Raw genomic sequence first — 20,582 nt, 5'->3', positions numbered from 1 at the left:
GTAATAGACTTGATCTTACAAACCTGAAACACAATAGGTTTCTGGTGCTCTCTTCCTCTTTTTTTAACATATGATATTTGTACACTTGGGGGACCATGGCAGCAAGCCCAACTGAGTGGAAGGTTGGAACAGAGTCTATATGTATACTAGTATGATAAAGAACCCATAGGTTTGCCTGTACCCTTTTACTTTAAAAGTTGGGAGTAGAGCCTGTTGCTAGTGCTACTATCTCATTTCTGCAATATGTTTTCATAAGAAACATGCAGGTTTGAAAATAGCAAGTCCTGCATGAGTCTGTGGTTATGATAGTTCCAGATCTGGTCAAGGTTTTGCAGACCCAAAGCATGATTGCTCTTGGCCTAATACAGACCTGTAACATATAGGGTTGCCAAGTCCCCTGTGTCCTGGAGCAGGGGATTTTCACTTGCGTGACGCAATGACGGCACCCGGAAGTGATGTCATTGCATTGGCAACGTCGTGTATGGCTGCTCTAGGCATTTCCAGGAAAACTCTATGGTTTTCCCGAATGCTCTAGCCATTTGGGAAGGGGGGAACTCTATGATACCTATTGTACCAGAGTTTTCCCTCCCAAATGGCTAGAGCGTCTGGGAAAACCATAGAGTTTTCCTGGAAACGCCTAGAGTGGCTGCTGCACGCTGTCACCAGCTCAATGATGTCACTTCTGGGTGCCGTCATCATGCCAGCGATGTAGGGGGAGGTTCCCACTGCCGGCCCATTGTGGGCCGGTGGGTTGGGAACCTCCCGGGAAGGGGAATCCCTGCCCAGACTGGGGGCTTGGCAGCCCTAGTAACACAGGGTACTTCTTTAAATACACAGACTCTCATAAATAATGAAATACTTTCTTATTTCTTAAATATATATCATGGTGAATGACTTTCAGCCCTAACCCACCTCCTATGTTAGTAAAGTTTTCTCTCTCCCCCCACCCCTCACTTGTGTTTTGTGTAGGATTGCTGATAACCTGGAGAAATAATGTCCTGCCTCTTCATAAGAGGCTTAATGGGATGTTTAATGGGATGTTATTTACCTCCATAACATGACAAGCTCTGACTGCTCCCCATCTCCACACAATAGACTTCAATTAAAGGGGCAGGATATATATTTTTTCTCCAAGTTGCATGCTGACACTCCTAGTACTGAATGTCTCAGTCTTTGGACAAACTTATTTGCTAACACTTATACAGCTGAAGGTATGAACAGATACTTGGCTTAAAATGTTAAAAAAAAAAATGTCCAGCTGGCTACAGAGAAGAGGTTCTTCTACCAGTTGCAAAAACAGTATAGCAGAAATAGGTTTTATTTATTAATACACTTTAATATGTGTATTCTGCATACAATTCATACAAAAAACAAAATGAAGGCATATAAAATAGGCTCAAAACTCAGCTTTCTTTATTCGCCCTTCAACAGGGGAAAGCTAAATGTGTTCCAGATGGATTTACATTAATTTCATATGAACAAAAACCTGTAGCCATCCCTAATTATACTTTATAAAAACCTCATTTAATCTATTGCCCTCTATTAGCAGACTTGCTGTTATGGGAGACTGGGAGCAATCTTGTTCCCCCTCCCCTCTTCAGATCTCATGCGATTATGCCCCAGGAACACTTACATTGCTGTATATTATGAAGTACAAAAAGTCTACCTAGTCCTTCAGAACCAGACTCTTTCAGGTAATGTGTTTAGAGCTGGTTTCATTAAATCCTTAACCCTTTTTAATTTTGGATTCTTACCATATTGTCTCTGGATACCATGTGCTTTGTGCGCCTTTTTTATAATGTATTCTGTTCCTTTCTTTTTTGAGTATTTTATTTTTGCTTGAGGTATGTTTTTGATACATCTTGCCAAATATTTATTAAGCCACTTACTCAAACCGTTGTAATTTTTCTCTTCGGAAATATGAAGAAAAATGGGGGTCTTTAAAAAGACAATTTGATAAAGGCTTAGGCCTCCATCCCCTGCCAGTGGCTAGGGAGGACCTGGAAACACTAGTTTATGAAGTTGAGCAGCATGTGCAAAAACAGGAAATAAGATCAATATTCACACAACAGGCAATAGTTTTTTAAAAAATTAAAAGCATCTATTCTGATTGACAAGCAATATTCCTTCTGTGTGAACTCTGTGTACAATTCAACAACAAATTCAATGTGTGTGAGATGTTAGGTGATCTAGTGAGTATAAAACTCTTCCTTTTGTCGTCAATGGCAATTTATGGTCAACTGCTTTATTGAATTAATTTAGATGTGGTAAATTGTGGAACTTTTATTCATTGTATGAAATCATATGGAATGGGTTCAATAGTTTAATATTATTTTCTCTGTACCAAGAACCTTTTTGATATAATTGTGTATTTTCAAATTTTTCTAATAACCCTACTGCCCAATTCTAAGCCCATTTAGGCATACATAAACTCAGTGACTTTTCTAGGCTCACATGTTACAAATATAAATAGCTATAGTCTGTGGGGCGGAAAAGCTATCAGCAAAGCCAATCAAAATCAGAGATGGGCATGAACTGCATTTTTGAATTTTGAAGGCTGAACCATGAATTAATACACTGGTTTGCAAACCAAACGGGTTCATGAGCCATTTAAAGTTTAAATCCCTGCTTTGTGCACTCCACAAAAAGTGGCAATGAGCAGAAAGCAGAGGGTGAAATGCCTCTGAGTCATTTCATCCCCTGCTCACCACCAAAAATGTCAGCAAGCAGAAAGCAGGGGGTGGAACAGCTGAGCTCCCCACTGTTCAGCTATTTTGTTTAAATGTCTCAAAGCCATTTAAACCATTGCTTTCTGCTTTCAGCAGTTAAAGTAAAACCTATTTTGTTTAAATGTCTCAAAGCCATTTAAACCATTGCTTTCTGCTTTCAGCAGTTAAAGTAAAACCTATCAAAACAACCTCTTACCTTTCTCCAGCTGCCATTTTCTCACTTAGTCTCTCCTTCCTCTCCCGCACCATGGAGTATCAAACACAAGTTCATGATGGCAAACATGCCTTTGATTCAGTATTGGGCAAAAGGTCGGAGAAGTTGTGATTTAATGTGAAGAAAGGGTTATGCACTTCTTTTGTCACTTCTCTTAGGGTTGTCAATGATGAGCTAGTCTCAAGTTCATCATGGTTCTTCAGTTCATGAACATTGCTTCATGAACCATGAACCGGCTAAAATTCATGATGAACTTTTGTTTGTGAGTCTATTTGTATCCTTCTCTAATCAAAAACCTGTCAGAGGAAACTCCAGAGAATCTAGCTCAATTGTTGACAATCCTAGAAGTTGTAAAAGAGGTGCATAACCCTTTCTTTACCCCAAATCACCCATTCTGCAGCTTTTTGCCTTGTACTGAATCAAAGGCATGTTTGCCATCATGTGTTTGATACCCCATGGCAGGCGGTGGAGGAGGAGTGACTAAGTAAGAAAATGGCATCTGGAGAAAGAGAAGAGATTGTTTCGATAGCCACTGTCATTTTTTTCTGCTTTTCTTTCAAGATGTTTAGATTGATTTACAGGGATTTCTGCAACTGTTCTATTCACACAACAAGCCTGTGAGGTAGGGCAGGCTGAAAGAGTGTGTGGCAGGCCAGGTATCACTTGATTAGCTTCATGACAGAATGCAGATTTCAGTGCAGGTCTCTCATGAATTCTAACCACACTGGTTCTCAGGAAAACATGTTTATCCCCAAATCTATTTGAGGGAATTTGCATTAATGATTTCATTCAAAATGAAACAGTATGTTTAAAAACAACAACCTCATTCAGTGGTAATGAAGATACTTTGAAAAGAGGTGCAAGCCTGCAGAAAAGAAACCTACTGCAGGTAGTTTAGCATTTTAATGAAAGAGCATGATAGTTATTTGTATGAAAGGTTCCCTGAAACCTCTGCTGTAAGTACCAACAGAGCTGAGTCAGTTCCTTATCTGTTTCAGTGAGACAAAGTATCATGCAGTTCTCTGTAACTTTTAGATAAGACCTTAAAATCAAAGGTGTTGTCTGCTGTTGCTGGTTATTAAGTACCTTCCACATTTTCTTTGCCTAGAGATAATTTCCAAGGTCTTTGCCAAAATTCCTTCCAACATTGCATTTGTAGAATGGATGCCAACCTTTCCTTGTATGAAATTTCCTCCACTAGGTTTTTACTTAGCCTTTACTTCTGTCCAAAGTTTATTAATACAATTTGGATTAAACACACTGGGTTGTATCTAGCAGAACCCTCCTTTGATGTAAGAGGTTCTGAGCACAGTGGTAGGATACAATGAAATACAGCATGCTTCTGCTATACAATAAAGACTGGTGAACTACAACTTCGTAGTTTAAAACAGGACCTGTAAAATGTTGTTGTCATGTGCATTCAAGAAAATACAACAGAGACAAGACAGTGGTTCTACACTTTTAAAATATATTTTTAAAAAGAATATATTTACCTATATAATATTGAATTTTGTTGCTCATCTATTTAAGTATAAATAGTGGTTGGCTAAAGTTCACTATTTTTCTTCCTAGTATAGATCCAAAGTCACTTACAAAATACAAAAATACAATTTAAATAAGCATTTAGTATAACTTAGATTCATATTACATTTGCATCCTTTTTAGCATTAATAAATTTTGTACATTTTATTATATTGGAGGCAATAGCCACTGTAGGTCCATAAGCAGAGTCTGGACTTTGGTTGAAGAAGGAATATACTGTTTCTATTATTGTTACCACTGCCTGATAATCATTTTTATTCTGATATATTGTTTTATTTTGAACTTTACTCTAAATTGCCTTAAAGATCCTAGTTATTTGTGAGAAAGGCAGTTTATAAATGTCTTAAATAGAGATGGGCACAAACTGGAAAAAAGCGGTTCATGTCAGTTCAAGGTTTGTTTGAGTTTGCAAAAAGCCAGAAAAGCAGCTGAGCAATATGGAGCTGTTTTTCAGGCTGTCTGGTGCAGTCCCTTTAAAGTTTAAAGGGACTACACAAGACAGTTTAAAGGGACTACAAAAGACAGCCCTGGAGTTCCAGTTTCCAGCTAGCTGGGCAGTGGTATTCTGTTGTGCTCTGTGAGGAGCTAAGTTCTCTTTTCTATCTGATATCTGTTCTTTCAAACTTTCTGTTTTGGATCCTGATTTGCTCTCTTTTGTTTTGCTTCAAGGCAGCTGTTTTGGCAGTCTGAAACTTTTTTACTTTCACTTCCAGGATGTTTTCCATATGCCCATTGATAAGACACTGAGTGTAGCCTAATCAGCTGTGGGTGTGAGACGGGAATAGCTGGCATACAGACAGAGATTGTTTACCCTCCTCCACTTTTACATCTATATCTTTCACAATGGCAATGTGTTTTATCTCATATTTTATTGTTATTTTAATTTGGGTTAAATTGATCCAGTTTCTACTGTGCGGAGAACCCTGCTGTGACTGGCAGATACATGATAGGTTTTACCTGTGAGTTGAGTATGGCTAGGTATTTGCAGACTGTGCTGTGCTACAGAGGAATATTGTTTAGCCAATTTTAATTTATTTTAGCTTTTGTTTTAAATGTTTTATTCTTTTTGTTGTTTTTAATTGGTTTTAACTTCCTCTTAAAACATTTTAAACAGTTTCTTCTTGCTTTTAACCTTTTTTGTTGGTGTTCAGTCGCACAGTTGAGTCCGATTCTTTGCGACCCCATGGACAAAGTCATGCCAGGCCCTCCTGTCTTCCACCATCTTCCGAAGTCTGCTCAAATTTGTGTTTGTTACATCAGTAACACCATCCAGCCATCTCATCTTTTGCCGTCCCCTTCTTTTGCCTTCTGTCTTTCCTAGCATCAGGATCTTCTCCAGGGAGTGCTCCCTTCTCATTTGGTGGCCAAAGAATTTGAGCTTCAGCTTCAGCATCTGACCTTCCAGGGAACAGTCTGGGATGATTTCCCTTAGGATTGATTGATTTGATCTTCTTGCAATCCAAGGGACTCTCAAGAGGCTTCTCCGGCACCACATCTCAAAAGCATCTATTCTTCTGCGTTCGGCCTTCCTTATGGTCCAGCTCTCACAGCCATACATTACTACTGGGAATACCATCGCTTTGACTATATGGACTTTTAAAAGATTGGGGGGGGGGCGGTTAAAGACTTTTTAAATGGTTTAAAGGTTAAAAAGAAATTTCATACAGCTATGGCAAACCTAGGCAGTATAATAAAAGTCTCCCCCTCCCAGTCTTTTAAGAAATGGTAGTTTTTCCAATTTAAACTAGGGCTAACTGACTGATTATAGGATATAGATTTATATTAGTGATCACTGTAATGGGTAAAAAGAGGCCTGCTCATCTGACGGGAATTTTAACATGTAATCAAAACAAAGCAGGCTAGATGATTTTTTTTTACTTGTGTCTCTTCAGTTCACTAAAAATTAGGTTTGATCCTTTAAATTCTAATGGATACTGAGGAACTAGACAGGACAACCCAAAACAGCTGAGCTGTGAGGAGCAGGTTGCTCCCTGCTGCTCAGCTGTTTTTATGGCTTTCAAGAAGAACAGAAAGCAAGGGTTTTATGGGGACTCAGAGTCCTTTTAAAGCCCTGCTTTCTGCTCTATCCATGAACCACCATGAACTGCTTTAAACATTCATGGAAGGTTGTGTTTGTAGGCTCATCAGAAACTTCAGTTTGTGAACCATGAACAGGGCAAAATTAGTGATGAATTTTGCTTCATGGTTCAGTCCATGCCCATCACTACTCTTAAGACCATTTTAAATGAACAAACTTAAATAAATATTGAATGAGCAAACTTAAATGAACGAACTTAAATAAATATTGTGAAGGAAAGCTTAGCTATGAATATTTTAAATACATTAATGTGTTAGGAAACATTTCATCCAGTTGGGTTACAAGTAAACCATCAAAATCAAATCCCACCTAATCTTCTCATTCTGTAAATTCACTTCATAGTTAAAAGAAAAAGAAAGCATAACATATCCTTATTACTGTCTGTAATGGATCCATAACACCACTTACTGAAATGAATGGAATATCATGCTCATTAAAGCCATAGGTGAATAAATTTCCCTTCGTTCCATTGTTACACCACATTGTACTGACTCGATTAAGAAGTATAGCAGCACCTTATGTGATTTGATAGGCTGGCAACATCAGGATATAGTAGATATGAACTGAATAAGGGAGGATATTTATTAATCAAAAGGTAAGCAGTTTCCCCTTTTCAAACAAAACTCAATGCTTACATTTATTTATGTAAATCTTTATATTCATATACAGTCAAAACATTTAATTAGGAAATTCTGAAGTATCTTGGTATAATCAGATCCCATGAGGGCAATTATGGCATTCTGTTTAAGTTCTGGCAGTGCAACCCTCAGCAGAGTTACAACCATCGAACTAGTACTGAAACCGAGTGTTTAACACTGCTTGGAGTTGCATTGTGAGGCTATTGAGCAATGCTGAGAATTAATCATTAGGTGTTGCTGCTGCTTTTTAGCCTTCCGCATTGACATAACAACCATAATGCATTTTTCAGTTCTTATTTAACTTAACAGCAAAATGGTCTCAAGTCACAAGAACTATCAGAGATAATGTTACAAGACTAATCTTAACTTCTGTTAAGGCATACTGCTACATTAGTTCTTATTTATTTTCTGCGACTGAAACTCAAAAGTATACTAAGCAACAGATATGAATGCCTCAGTGGACAGTTCTGCCCTGCAAATAGAGAAGGACTGAAGGACCATTTTAGCACATTGTGAGATTACAGTCAAAGAATTGTACATACTGATGTGGAAACTGATCTCTACATAGTTACACTGGCTCATCCTTATTAAGTACCTATGAAAGAGAAGTATAGCTTTTCTTCTAGGAGTGAAGAGGAATTTAAATATAACTAGGGTAATAGAAGGTAGATCTGTGTTGCATCCACACATAACTGAGTATTGCACTGTTGTTGAGATATAACAGTCATAACCAACTGGATTATCATGTGTGGAAATGCCAATCCAATTGCAAATTATTAGTACAATGCAATATCCAACAATGTGTGAATGCAGTCCTTGTCACCTTGCAGGGATGGGAACACTTAACAGTAGGGTCTCCAATTTTGTGCAGTGCGTGAGCACTTTTAGAATTTTGAGAAAGGATAGTGGGTGCCATTAGAAAATGGTGGCCATGGTAGCAGGTCAAATCACAAGCTGTTGGGAGGTTCTAATCTAAGCAGTCTCCTATAGCTGTAATGTTATTGGGAATGATAATTCCCTTTTCCTTTCTTTTTTTGAAATTCACTTTTTTAGCTATAGCAATAACAATAGATTCCTCATTCATTTTCTCTTTTAAAAGAGGGATTTCACTTTATTTCTTCTCTGATTTCTCTGTGAAGAGAAATCAATGCAACCTTTTGTAACTTCAGCCCTTGCTGAAGCTTTATGCTACATTGGTAAGAAGAAAGAAAAGTTTGAAAGACATTGACTGCCTCTGAGAATTTACAGAATGAAATTCCGAATTTTTGCAGAACCTCCCTCCCCTTTGAATTTGATCAAAATAGAATTGATAGCACTGACTATCTATTGAGTACCAGTCTGTTCCCAAATTCCTAAAATGAGGGAAGAAATGGATTGTTTCAGGTAGAAATGGAGTAAAGAGAAATTAAGAGAATTCATTTTAGCAGTACTATTTGGCTGCATCTGAATGGATACTCCCTGCAAACACAAAGATGATGCTTCATGGTCTCTTCTTTCTGCACCAAGTCTCCAAAAATGAAGAGGGCTTGTTCCCTGCATGGTGACAGGGAGAAGTTTTCAACAGCAGAGAGATTTCTTAAAAATCTGTGAACTGCTACATTCAGAGAACCAGTTTCCTGTAGAGGGTAAATGTGTGGACTCTTATCTGGGAGAACGGGGTTTGATTCCCCACTCCTTCACATGCAACTGCTGGAGTGACTTTGGGTCAGTCATAACTCTCTCAGAGCTGTTCTGCTCAAGAACAATTCATGGAGAGCTCTCTCAAACCCACCTACCTCACAGGGTGTCTGTTCTAGGAAGGGGAAGGAGATTGTAAACTGCTCTGAGACTCCTTTGGGTAGTGAAAGGTGGGGTATAAATCCATCCTCCTCCTCTCCCTCTACTTCTCCTTCTTCTTCCAGGATTAATTCAGAGCTTTGCTAGTCAATCAGCCAGTATGGACCAAACCAAAACACCCTTTTCCTCCTGTTCTGTTGAAGACACTTGGGATTTAAATCCCAAGATTCAAAAAGCAAGTGGGTACTGGAAATACATTTGTGCATACCACATCACATTAGGGATCAGTAGTTTATTGGATCTATAACCTGCTAATTATTTAATTGCATTTTGAATGCAGTGTTGTAATAGGATTGACATTCAAATAAGCACATTAGGGGGATTTTTTTGCGGGGGAAGGGAAAAACATATTACATTTTGTGTCTAAATAAGTCCTAGCAAACTACTGCCCAGTCTTGAACTTGCCGTTTCTGGACAAGGTAGTGGAGAGGACAGTGGCGATGCAGCTGCAGGCTTTCTTGGATGACACTGACATCCTGGATCCCTTCCAGTTTGACTTTCACCCTGCTCATGGGACAAAGGTGAACTATCCCAGTGGCACCTATTACAATGTGGTGTTCTGCAGGGAGCAATTCTTTCCCCAATGTTATTTAGCATCTATATGCACCCCCTCCCCCAGATTATCCAGAGATATGGGTTGGGGTGTCATCAATATGCAGATGACACCCAGCTCTATCTGCTGATGGATGGCCACCCAGATTTGGCCCCAGAGGAACTAGATACAGCATTGCAAACTGTGGCTGGTTGGTTGCAGCAGAGCTGGATGAAACTGAATCCATCTAAGATGAAGGTTCTGTGCCTAAGCTGCAGGGGACTGGGATCAGAGAAGAAGAAGAAGACTGCAGATTTATACCCTACCCTTCTCTCTGAATAAGAGACTCAGAGCGGCTTACCATCCCCTATATCTTCTCCCCCCACAACAGACACCTTGTGAGGTGGGTGGGACTGAGAGGGCTCTCACAGCAGCTGCCCTTTCAAGGACAACTCCTGTGATAGCTATGGTTAACCCAAGGCCATTCCAGCAGCTGTAAGTGGAGGAGTGGGGAATCAAACCCAGTTCTCCCAGATAAGAGTCCGCACACTTAACCACTGCACCAAACTGGCTCTCATCAGAGATCAGGCTCCCATCCTTTGATGGGGCTCCATTGGGGTGAAGAGGTTGGGGATACTCCTGGATGCCTCTCTGACTATGGAGGCCCAGGTTACCACTACTGCCAGATCAGCCTTTTTCCACATGAGGCAGGTCAGACAGTTGGTCCCATATCTCGTCCCCCACAACCTGGCCACAGTGACCCATATGACAGTCACTTCCAGGCTGGATTATTGTAACTCTCTCTACATGGGGCTGCCCTTGACCCTGCTCTGGAAACTCCAGCTGGTGCAGAATGCTGCTGCCCAGATGTTGACGTTGTTGTCTGTAAGGGTATGGATCCATCCTGTGCTGTGGGTGTTTTCGCACTCACGTTTTACTGGCGCCACGACCCTCCTCACGCCGGCGAATCTGCATGGATTTCGCACCAGAAGCGCCGGCGCACCCAGAAGCGCCGGCTACTTCCGTCGCTAAGCCAGCGCAAACGTTTTCCTGCATCTTTGCGATTTCTGTTTGCGCTGGCTTAGCGACGGAAGTAGCCAGCGCTTCTGGGTGCGCCGGCGCTTCTGGTGCGAAATCCATGCAGATTCGCCGGCGTGAGGAGGGTCGTGGCGCCAGTAAAACGTGAGTGCGAAAACGGCCTGTGTGAATAGAACTGGCTATCTACTACCAGATCTGGTTCAAGGTGCTGGTACTTACCTTTATAGCCCTATACAGTCAAAAGCCAGCATACCTTCGGGACTGCCTCTCCCTGTAAGTCTTTATGATTAGTGACCCAACACCTTTTGGTGATACTCAGCCCCAAAAATGTCAACTGGCCTCGACGAGGGCCAGACCTTTTTAGCCCTGGCTCCTGTCTGGTGGAATGAGCTCTCCCTGGAGATCTGGGCCTTGCGAGATTTACTTCAATTCCACAGGGCCTGTAAAACAGAGCTCTTTTGCCAGGCTTTCAGCTGAGGCAGCAGACATCACTTGTTATTGGCTTCCCCACTTTCATCCCATCCCAGTGCTGTAGGACCTGCTGGATCTGGATAATAGGCCATGCTTGTGAGGCAGAATTTGTTGTTTTAGTTTCCACTGTTTACTCTGTAATTTTAGATCTTATATATTTTAATTGGTTTTAACTGTTGATTGTTTTCTTTTATGATGTAGCCCCCATGAACTTGTTCTAGGGAAGGGCAGGCTAAAAATGAAATCAAATAAATAAATAATCACATTTTATCTCTTGTGTCTGGACAGCAGCATCCTGCTCAGCTGGTTGTTTGATTTTTATGCTAAGCCAGAAGCGGAGGGAAGTAGTACTTGTCATGGGGGGGGGGGAGTACAAAGTTGCAGGGGGGAGGATTTGCACAAGAATCAGCAACCAATCCCTTCTTTGAATGATGTCATCCATTGTGATCGTCTAATCCAGTGGTCCCCAACTTTTTTGGTCCCAGGGACTGGCCCCAGGGCTGGCAAGGGCCAGCAGAGTGGGGGCACTCAATTCTGCCTCTCCCCCATGGTGGCGCCTCCTCCATTTTCCTCCCCGTTTTCTCCTCCATCCTTTACCCCCCCAAGCAGCCCCGCCCCTGTGCAGCCTCGCTGCCTTCTCCCCCCATTTCCTCTTCACTCCTTCGCCCCCCCACACAGCCTCACAACCTCTTAAAAGTGCAACTTAACTCCTACTTTGTTCTACTGCTTCAGACCAACATGGCTGCCCACTTGGATCTATCCTCCTCCCCCAGTTTTCCTCCCCCCATTTCCTCCTTCCTCCTTCGCCCCCCCCCCAGCAGCCTCACCACCTCCCCCCATTTTCACCATTTTGAAGGCTGGGGATGGGGCCATGAAGCTCCTCCCAGGCCAACCCCCCCCCCCGGGAAAGAGGCAAGGGCAGCGTCCCTCGCCACTGCTGTGGCAGTTTTTCTGGCTAATCAGCTGATTGGCAGCAGGGGAATCGGCCTGGAAGATGCTTTACCGCCCCTTCTTTGGCCTTAAAATGGTGAAAACAGGGGCGAGGAGGAGGCACCGTGGGGGGGGGCGGCAAGACTGCGTGGGTCATTGCAAGCAGGCTGCAGCCTGGTACTGATCCCCAGCCTGGGGATTGGGGACCCCTGCTCTAATCCCTTGATCTGCAGTCTACATTCAAAAGAATCTACATGGAGAACAACAGGGTCATATGATATGTCTTGCGGTTAGGAGACGTGTTGAATCAGCATATCTGGCACACCTTCCAAAACTGAAAGAGCCCTAAGAAGTGCCATTTGATATTGAGTATATTCTGGCATTTGTACTGGAAAAAAAAGTATTTTAATGCTTATCTTCCAAGGAAGTTATTTTTGTTTTGTTTGGGTGAAAAAATGAGTACATACTCGTTGAAGTATCAACAACAATTCAGAGGCTGATTCCCCAGTAGCCTTCCCGCAGTCTCATGCTCCTTTTTCCTGCGGTGCTTCTACCAGATTTTGAACATGCTGACGCGGGGCTGATACTTGCCCCATCTCTTTCCCAAGTTCCCTCTGCAGCTGTAGGATTCTCTGAAAACTAGATTTTGAAGTCGTGGAGAGAAGTTGGAAAAGCGGCGAGGCAAGTCACAGCTCCATGGCAGCATGTGCAAAATCAGGCAGAAGCACCGCAGGAAAAAGGAGCATAAGACTGGGGCAAGACTACTGGGGAATCGGCCAGAATTTGTTTATTGGTTCTTCCATTGGCAAGTTCTTAAATACATAATAGGATAGACAATATTCAATATTTGTCATACAAAATGGAACAAGGATAATTTCATTTTATAAATTGCCTTTCATTTTATAAATTGTGTGATATTCTTGTTTATTTTTCTAAGGTTTGCTCTGTGACAGACAGGTTCCGCCTCTTCATAAAGGTTACCAATAAGAGCTGATAGAATGTTAAAGTGACAGACAGTTGGAAAACAACAATTAAAAGAGCAGTTGGATGTTGGCAGCTAGGGAATAAAAGCAAAAGAGTATGTCTGACTGCATGAAGCTAAATGGAAAGAAAATTCAATTTGTAACTAAAGATCCCAAATGCTAAAATATGGAAACAGTTTAAAAGTTTAAGGGAAAAGGAACATTGTAACCTGTACCTTGCTTTCTTCCTTCAGTTTAATGTTCAAACCATAAATAAAAGTTAACTCCCCTGTTTGTTTAACCCTGTGGGCTGTGTGTCTCAGGGAAAGACACACACACACCCACACCAGTGAAAATTTAAGTTTGTGCCTATTTTAGGATATGAATAAATAGTGGCAGTTTGTAAATGTATAGTAAATCACCCAACCTCAATAACTCTGTAATGTGTTTCAGTGAGTGCCTGCTATTAGAGGAGGCTGGGCTACCCTGTCTGCTGATGTCTCTGTCAGTTCCATTAAAAAAGCCCACGGGAAAAAAGCTCACAGAAAAAAACCCACAGTCATAAATGCTCAGGAAAAAAGCCCACATGGAAATAAGCCCAAACTGAAAAAAGTCCATATAGAAAAAAGCCCACACAGAAAATACCCACAAGGAGAGAAGCCCACATGGAAAAATACAATTTAAAGCACCACAGATAATTATAATTGTGGGTAACCATTCATCCCCATTTATGAGAATGAATACGTATTACCTATATTTTATGTTGTTGTTTTAGGATTAAGATATGTCATATTCACTTGCAACAATTTGTGTTGTGATTTTATCCAGTATAATTAAATAATAATTTTGCTATGTTTTTAGTATATTAATCCTTTACTATACAAAAGTGGCCTGTATGAAGAGGGCTTTAATGCTCTTGCGTGTAAAGGTTTGGAAGGGAAAATACAGGAAATAAAAGCAACCATTTTGTTATCAATGAACTTTATTAAGAAGGAAAAACAATAACAGAAATTAAACTCTATACAGAAATATTTTAAATAAAATTAAATAATTTATTAATTTACAATTTGTCAACCTTTATAATGTTAGTATGAAGTAATTTCTAAAGTACTGCCTAGTATTTTCAAATAATTAAAATTTTCAAATAATTAGTATTATTTACTTATTTTGTTATTAAAAATTAAAACCATAAGAACATAAAAAATAAGTCAATTTCCTAGCTCAATTTCCTTTTACTTGTATTTTAAAAATACATTGTGGTATACTCAGTGACAACAAAAAGGCTCCCTAACCCTAATAGTAAAAGCAACAATTATTTAAGAACAACAATAACAATAACTCAGATATAATTATTTATTGCAAATTAACCAATCTCCTTAAGTAATTAAGTTTATCTCATATTGCAACACAGAAATGGCAACTATGTCATGTAGTGCCTCATATTTCCTCTTTTGCACCTCTAAGCAACCTGCTTGTGCATTAGTCAGTGTTAGTTTGTGGCAAGCCCAGGCCCAGTGCTCAGGCACCCCAGGCTGGCACCTTCCCCACACCTCACCCCACCCACACCTCCCCCGTTGCTGCACTCCCACCTGTGGGGAGGGCAGGAACAGCAGCACGGCAGGGGAGTGCAGAGAGGGCTCCAGGTGAGCTGCGCCTGCACTTTCGGAAGCAATCTAAGACTACCCTTCTTAGTGTAGTTTCAGAGCACCTCTGAAAGCACACTCACAGGTGTTCTCCTCCTAGCTCAGCTTCCCTTGCAAGGGAAGACAGGCTTGGAGGAGAACACACCCTACCTGGTTGCTCTCGCCTTGAAGGCGAGAGAGCAAGTGGGGCCAGACACATTTTTCTCTTCTCAAATCAGCTTCCCTTGCAAGAGCAATTGGGTGGGCCAGGTGCACTCTTCTTCTCTAAGCTTGGTTTCCCTTGCAAGGGATGCCGAGCTTGGAGAAGAACATGTCCCGCTCGTCCACTCTGACTTTCAAGGTGAAAGCAGCCAGGTGGGGCACATTCTCCTCCAACCCTGGCTTCCATTGGTAGGGAAGCTGGACTCGAATGAGAGCCTCACTGACATGCTGTCCAGTCTGTGACCTGGGAAACCAAGGGGAGGGGATTCCTAGCAGTGTCCCATAGGTGAGGTGGTGCCCCAGACTGCCACCTACCTCGCCTACTCGCACACACTGGTCATGGGCAAGCCAGGTCCCTCTGCAGTCCATTAAATATACAAATAATGTAGCAAAATTATTATTTAATTATACTTGATAAAATCACAACACAAATTGTTGCATATGAATATGGCATATATTTTAATCTGAAAATAACAACATAAAATTCTCATAAATAGAGGTGAATGGTTATCCATAATTATAAGTATCTATTGTGCTTTATATTGTGTTTTTCCATGTGAGCTTTTCTCCTTGTGGGCTTTTTCTGTGTGAGTTTTTCTGTATGGACTTTTTTCCATGTGGACTTTTCCCCATGTGGGTTTAGTTCCCTGTGGGCTATTTTCCTGTGAGCATTTATGAATGTGTGTTTTTTTCAGTAAGCTTTTCTTCTGTGGGCTTTTTTCTGGTTACTGTGTCAGTGAAAGAGAGAACCTGAGCAGTGAAATGCTGTCTAGTGATTTTAAAAGAAGGAAATGATGTGTGATGGCCTGGCCTACGAGAGAGAGGGGGGGGGGGGGAGGGAGAGAGAGAGAAGTGTAGAGCTGGATGTCAAACTCATTTGTAATGATGGTCAGATCTGGCATAAAAAAGACCTTGCTGGGCTGGGCCATGTGTCGTAATGCCAGGTAGCAGCGATATAAGCTTTATAAAGAATACAGACAAACACAATTAAAGATTTTTTTTAACTTAAAATATGCTTTAAAAATTAGCACTCTAGCAATATTTTGTTTATTTAACAGTCTCTTATAACTGACACCTCTTGCTCTGAATTATTGCATCAAAATCTGGAGACAATGACTGTGCTATAGTAATCTTGAGTATGCTGTTCAGGTGTTGTTCAGGTGTGTATCTGTAAGTTGTAAACCTACTTTTGATTTATGGACAATGCTTTGAGCCTAAGACCCAGAGGAAAACATGAAATGGCTGGGCATTGTGAGCTTTTGTACATATTTTGCTATGTATGCTGGTCAAGAACATGTAAAGGCACCATGACATGGACTTAAGGCTATGTGTTTGTCTACAAAACTATAGTCTTCCCCAGAGAAATAACTACCTCCTGTGAGGCAGTGTGTCATGCCTGCCCCTGACTCAGCACCTGCTAGCTCAGAGCAGGCGCCTTTAACAGCCCTGGACGTAAGTCCTGAGGAGGCAAGCCGGCAGCAGGAGCCACCTGGAACTGATCAGGCCACGCCGGGCCCCAGCTCATCCCCCCCTGAATCTCCACCACCTGTTAGCCGGCTCCGTGAAAGGAGACAGCAGGAGATTAGAAACAGAAGGAGTGAAGCACGCATGTGGGGGAGAAGAGATCTAAGCCCGGCATACTAATGGGTTAACAAGCCAGCACAGTATATCTGCAATCCTGGCCCTTTGGCAAACTGTGCTGGCAACGAACGATCCTCCTGGGACGTGACCACGCTCTGCACCCTCTTGACTCCTGTGAGAACCCGCATAATTCTGACCCGGCTTGGACCTTGGACCTCGGAACTCTGGACTGTGACTCTGCTCTGTGGACTTGCTTTGGTAATTTGACTTCATTCGGCTTTGCTCTCTCTGAGTACCCGACCCTCGGCATTCCTGTGTTTACGCTCTCTGTCTCATCCCTCGGCTCGGACTGATTTATGGTTTTGACTAATTGGACTGTTTAAGATAATGCCTGTGCTGCTCCCTGAAAACCTCAGCTGGCTGCAAGAGTTCTGGCTGACTGCCGGGACGCCAGCAGCCGTTGCCTACCCGAGGCTCGAGTCGTGACAGCTTGCCAGCACCCATAACTCACCAGGCTCCCCCATGACCGACCAAGCAGCAGGAGGGGCTGACCCACTGATGGGTCTCCTAGACCAGATGCAGCAGCTGACGCAGGCTGTAATCACACGGCTTCCAATGCTACTGCCCTGGCCATGGCAGCAGCTCCTCGTTCCCGCTGCCCGGTGAGTGCCCCTGACAAGTTTGGAGGGAGTCTGGAAGAATTCCCTGCCTTCCTTGCTCAATGTGAACTGTATCTAGAGCTAAGGCAAACTGATTTTCCCACAGACAAGACCAAGGTCTGTTTCATTTTGAGCCTGCTAAAAGGGCAAGCAGCCAAATGGGCCACTCCCCTGCTGTTGGAACCATCGCCGCTGCTATCCGACTACCCACGTTTCAAGGCTCATTTTAGGGCTACATATGCCAACCCAGTGCGGGCTGAGACAGCCAACCGCAAAATACGGACGTTGCAACAGGGCCAAAACTCTGTCTCTCACTACACCACTGAATTCCAGTTGCTTGCTCAAGATCTGGCCTGGAATGAAGCCGCCCTAATGGACCAATATACAGAGGGACTCTCTGATACCATCCTTGATGAACTGGCCCGCAGTGACCGACCAGCCACACTACAAGACCTGATCCTGTTGTGCCTGCGTATTGATGGGCGGCTGCAGAGTCACCGCCAGAAACAGAAAGGGAGCCACGCTCCAGCAAGGGTCCCCACAGCTGCTCCCACTCCAGGTACCATAGCTCCTCCTCCAGCTGCGGAACCCATGCAGCTGGGCGTCGCCCACCCTCGCCTGACTCCCGAGGAGAAGACCCAGCGACGCAACTACAACTTGTGCCTCTATTGTGGCGAAGCCGGACATTTTGCAGGCACCTGTCCGGCCAAATTAAAGCGTCCCACAAGCTCTGCTGCCCCGGTAAAAGGCCAGCCCCAGGTCTAGTTGGAGCTCCCGGCCTGGGGCACTTCTTGAGGTCCTCCAGCTCCGTCTATCCACCACACACCCCGTTCCTGATTCCAATTCGTCTGCAGCTCCCCAACGGTCGGTGGATTTTTGTACATGCCATGTTGGACTCAGGGGCTGCCTGCTGCTATATGGACAACCTCTTCACCAAGGAGCATGGCATCCCCATCCGGGAAAAGAAGATCCCTACCCTGGTCGAGGCCGTAGACGGACGTCTGCTGCGCTCTGGACCCGTCATTCAGGAGACTCAACCACTCGTCCTATGGGTCCAGCAACACCAAGAGAAACAAACCTTTGACCTTGCCCGCATGCCACGATTTCCCGTCATCCTAGGCCTGTCCTGGCTTCAGGCTCACAACCCTCATGTGGACTGGGTACAACGAGACCTACAATTTCCAAGTGCCCCTGCGTCACGATCCACTCTGCATCCGGGTCCGGTTCCGGTGCCTCCCGATAGTCCATCCAGCTCCTCGCTCCCCACCATTCTCCTGGGGGCCGCCATCACACTACCCGCTCCCTACCAGGAGTTCGCAGATGTCTTTGATGAAAAGGAGGCAGACCAGCTTCCCCCACATCGGCCCTACGATTGTGCCATTGACCTGGTGCCCGGCGCCCCATTACCAGCAGGCCGCCTATACCCCATGGCGGACCCGGAGCTGGCTGCCCTACGGGAGTACTTGGAGAAGAACTTGGCCCGAGGGTTCATTCGACCATCCACCTCACCATTGTCCTCGCCTGTCCTGTTCGTGAAAAAGAAAACAGGAGACTTGCGGCTCTGCAATGACTACCGGGCACTCAACAAAATCACCATCCGGAACCGTTACCGCTTCCACTGATCCCGGAGCTCCTCAACCGTGTAAAAGGGGCTACCATCTACACCAAGCTCGATCTTCGAGGGGCCTACAACTTGGTCCGTATTAAAGCAGGGGACGAGTGGAAGACCGCTTTTGGTACCAGGTATGGCCAGTACGAACACCTGGTCATGCCATTTGGGCTCACAAATGCCCCTGCCGTGTTCCAACGGTTCATGAACGACGTGTTCCGCGACCTTCTGGACCGGTTCCTGATTATTTACCCGGATGACATCTTGATCTACTCCACCTCCGTGCAGGAACACGTCCAACACGTACGACAGGTGCTACAGCGGCTCAGAGCTCACCGCCTCTATGCTAAGCTGGAAAAATGCGCCTTCCATCTCCCGTCGGTCGAGTTCTTGGGTCACATCATCTCTCCCCAAGGGACTCAGATGGATCCAAAGAAGGTTGACACCATCCTTCAGTGGCAAGCCCCCCAGAATCGGAAGGACGTCCAGCGCCTCCTGGGCTTCGCCAACTACTACCGGCAGTTCATCGCTGGGTACGCCAACCTAACCAAGCCCTTGACTCGGCTCCTCCATCCCAAGGAACCTTTCCAATGGACTGGAAGCTGACCAGGCTTTCCGCAACCTCAAGCGCCGTTTCTCCTCCATTCCCCTCCTGAGATACCCTGATCCCCGCCTACCCTTCATGGTGGAAGCAGACGCCTCCAGTGTGGCCATCGGGGCCGTGCTCTCCCAGCGGGACGACCCCAGCCAGCCATGGCAGCCCTGCGCTTATTACTCCCGGCAGCTCTCTACCGCCGAACGCAACTATACGATATGGGAAAGAGAACTCTTGGACATCAAGGTGGTTTTCGAGGTTTGGCGTCACCACCTTGAAGGGGCAAGACACCCGGTCCAAGTATTCACGGACCACCGAAACTTAGAACACCTGCAGACCACCCGCCGGCTGAACCAGCGACAAATTCGGTGGTCCCTGTTCTTCTCCCGGTTCAACTTCACCATCTCATACATCCCGCACACCCAAAACCAGAGAGCCGACGCTCTGTCCCGCCGACCCGATTATGGCACCCCAAGCGCTACAGAAGCCCCCAAGGCTAGCATCCTGCCACCTACGTTCTTTGCCGCCACCCTGACTGTACCAGCCTTAGTGGCTGAGATACAGGCCAGTCAGGCTACAGACCCCTGGGCCCAAAAGCACCTGCAGGAACCACAGCAAGATACTGAAGGAGAATTGACCACCCGGGATGGGCTGCTCTACCATCGGGAGCAGTTATACGTCCCTCCTGGGCCTCTCCGATCCCACATCCTCCGCCTCACCCACGACGCACCCCCGGCCGGCCACTTCGGGCAACACAAAACAGCCCATCTGCTGACCAGAGACTTTTGGTGGCCACGTGTCCGAGCGGACATCAGTTGGTACGTGGCTTCCTGTGAGGTCTGCCGCCAAGCTAAAAACATACCTGCCAAGCCCTCTGGTCTCCTGCAGCCCCTTCCTACTCCCTCCAGTCCCTGGGACGTTGTGTCCATGGACTTCATCGTGGATCTGCCCCGATCCCAGGGACACACATGCATCTTCGTCGTGGTGGATCTATTCACCAAGATGGCCCATTTTGTCCCCTGCGCCAAAGTACCGTCAGGACCAGAAACCGCCCAGCTATATCTGGCCCACGTTTTTCGCCTGTACGGGTTACCCAAGCAGATTGTTTCGGATCGAGGCCCGCAATTTACCTCCCGCTTTTGGCAAGCTTTCCAGCAAGGTCTGGGGACGGAGCTCCATTTATCTTCCGCATACCATCCCCAGACCGATGGCCAGACTGAACGCACCAACGCAACCCTGGAACAGTACCTACGCTGTTACACCAGTTACCAACAAGATAACTGGACCTCACTGCTACCACTGGC

The sequence above is a fragment of the Heteronotia binoei genome, chromosome 21, assembly GCF_032191835.1.
Source record: "Heteronotia binoei isolate CCM8104 ecotype False Entrance Well chromosome 21, APGP_CSIRO_Hbin_v1, whole genome shotgun sequence".
NCBI lineage: Eukaryota > Metazoa > Chordata > Lepidosauria > Squamata > Gekkonidae > Heteronotia > Heteronotia binoei.
Note: the sequence above shows the minus strand (reverse complement) of the source record.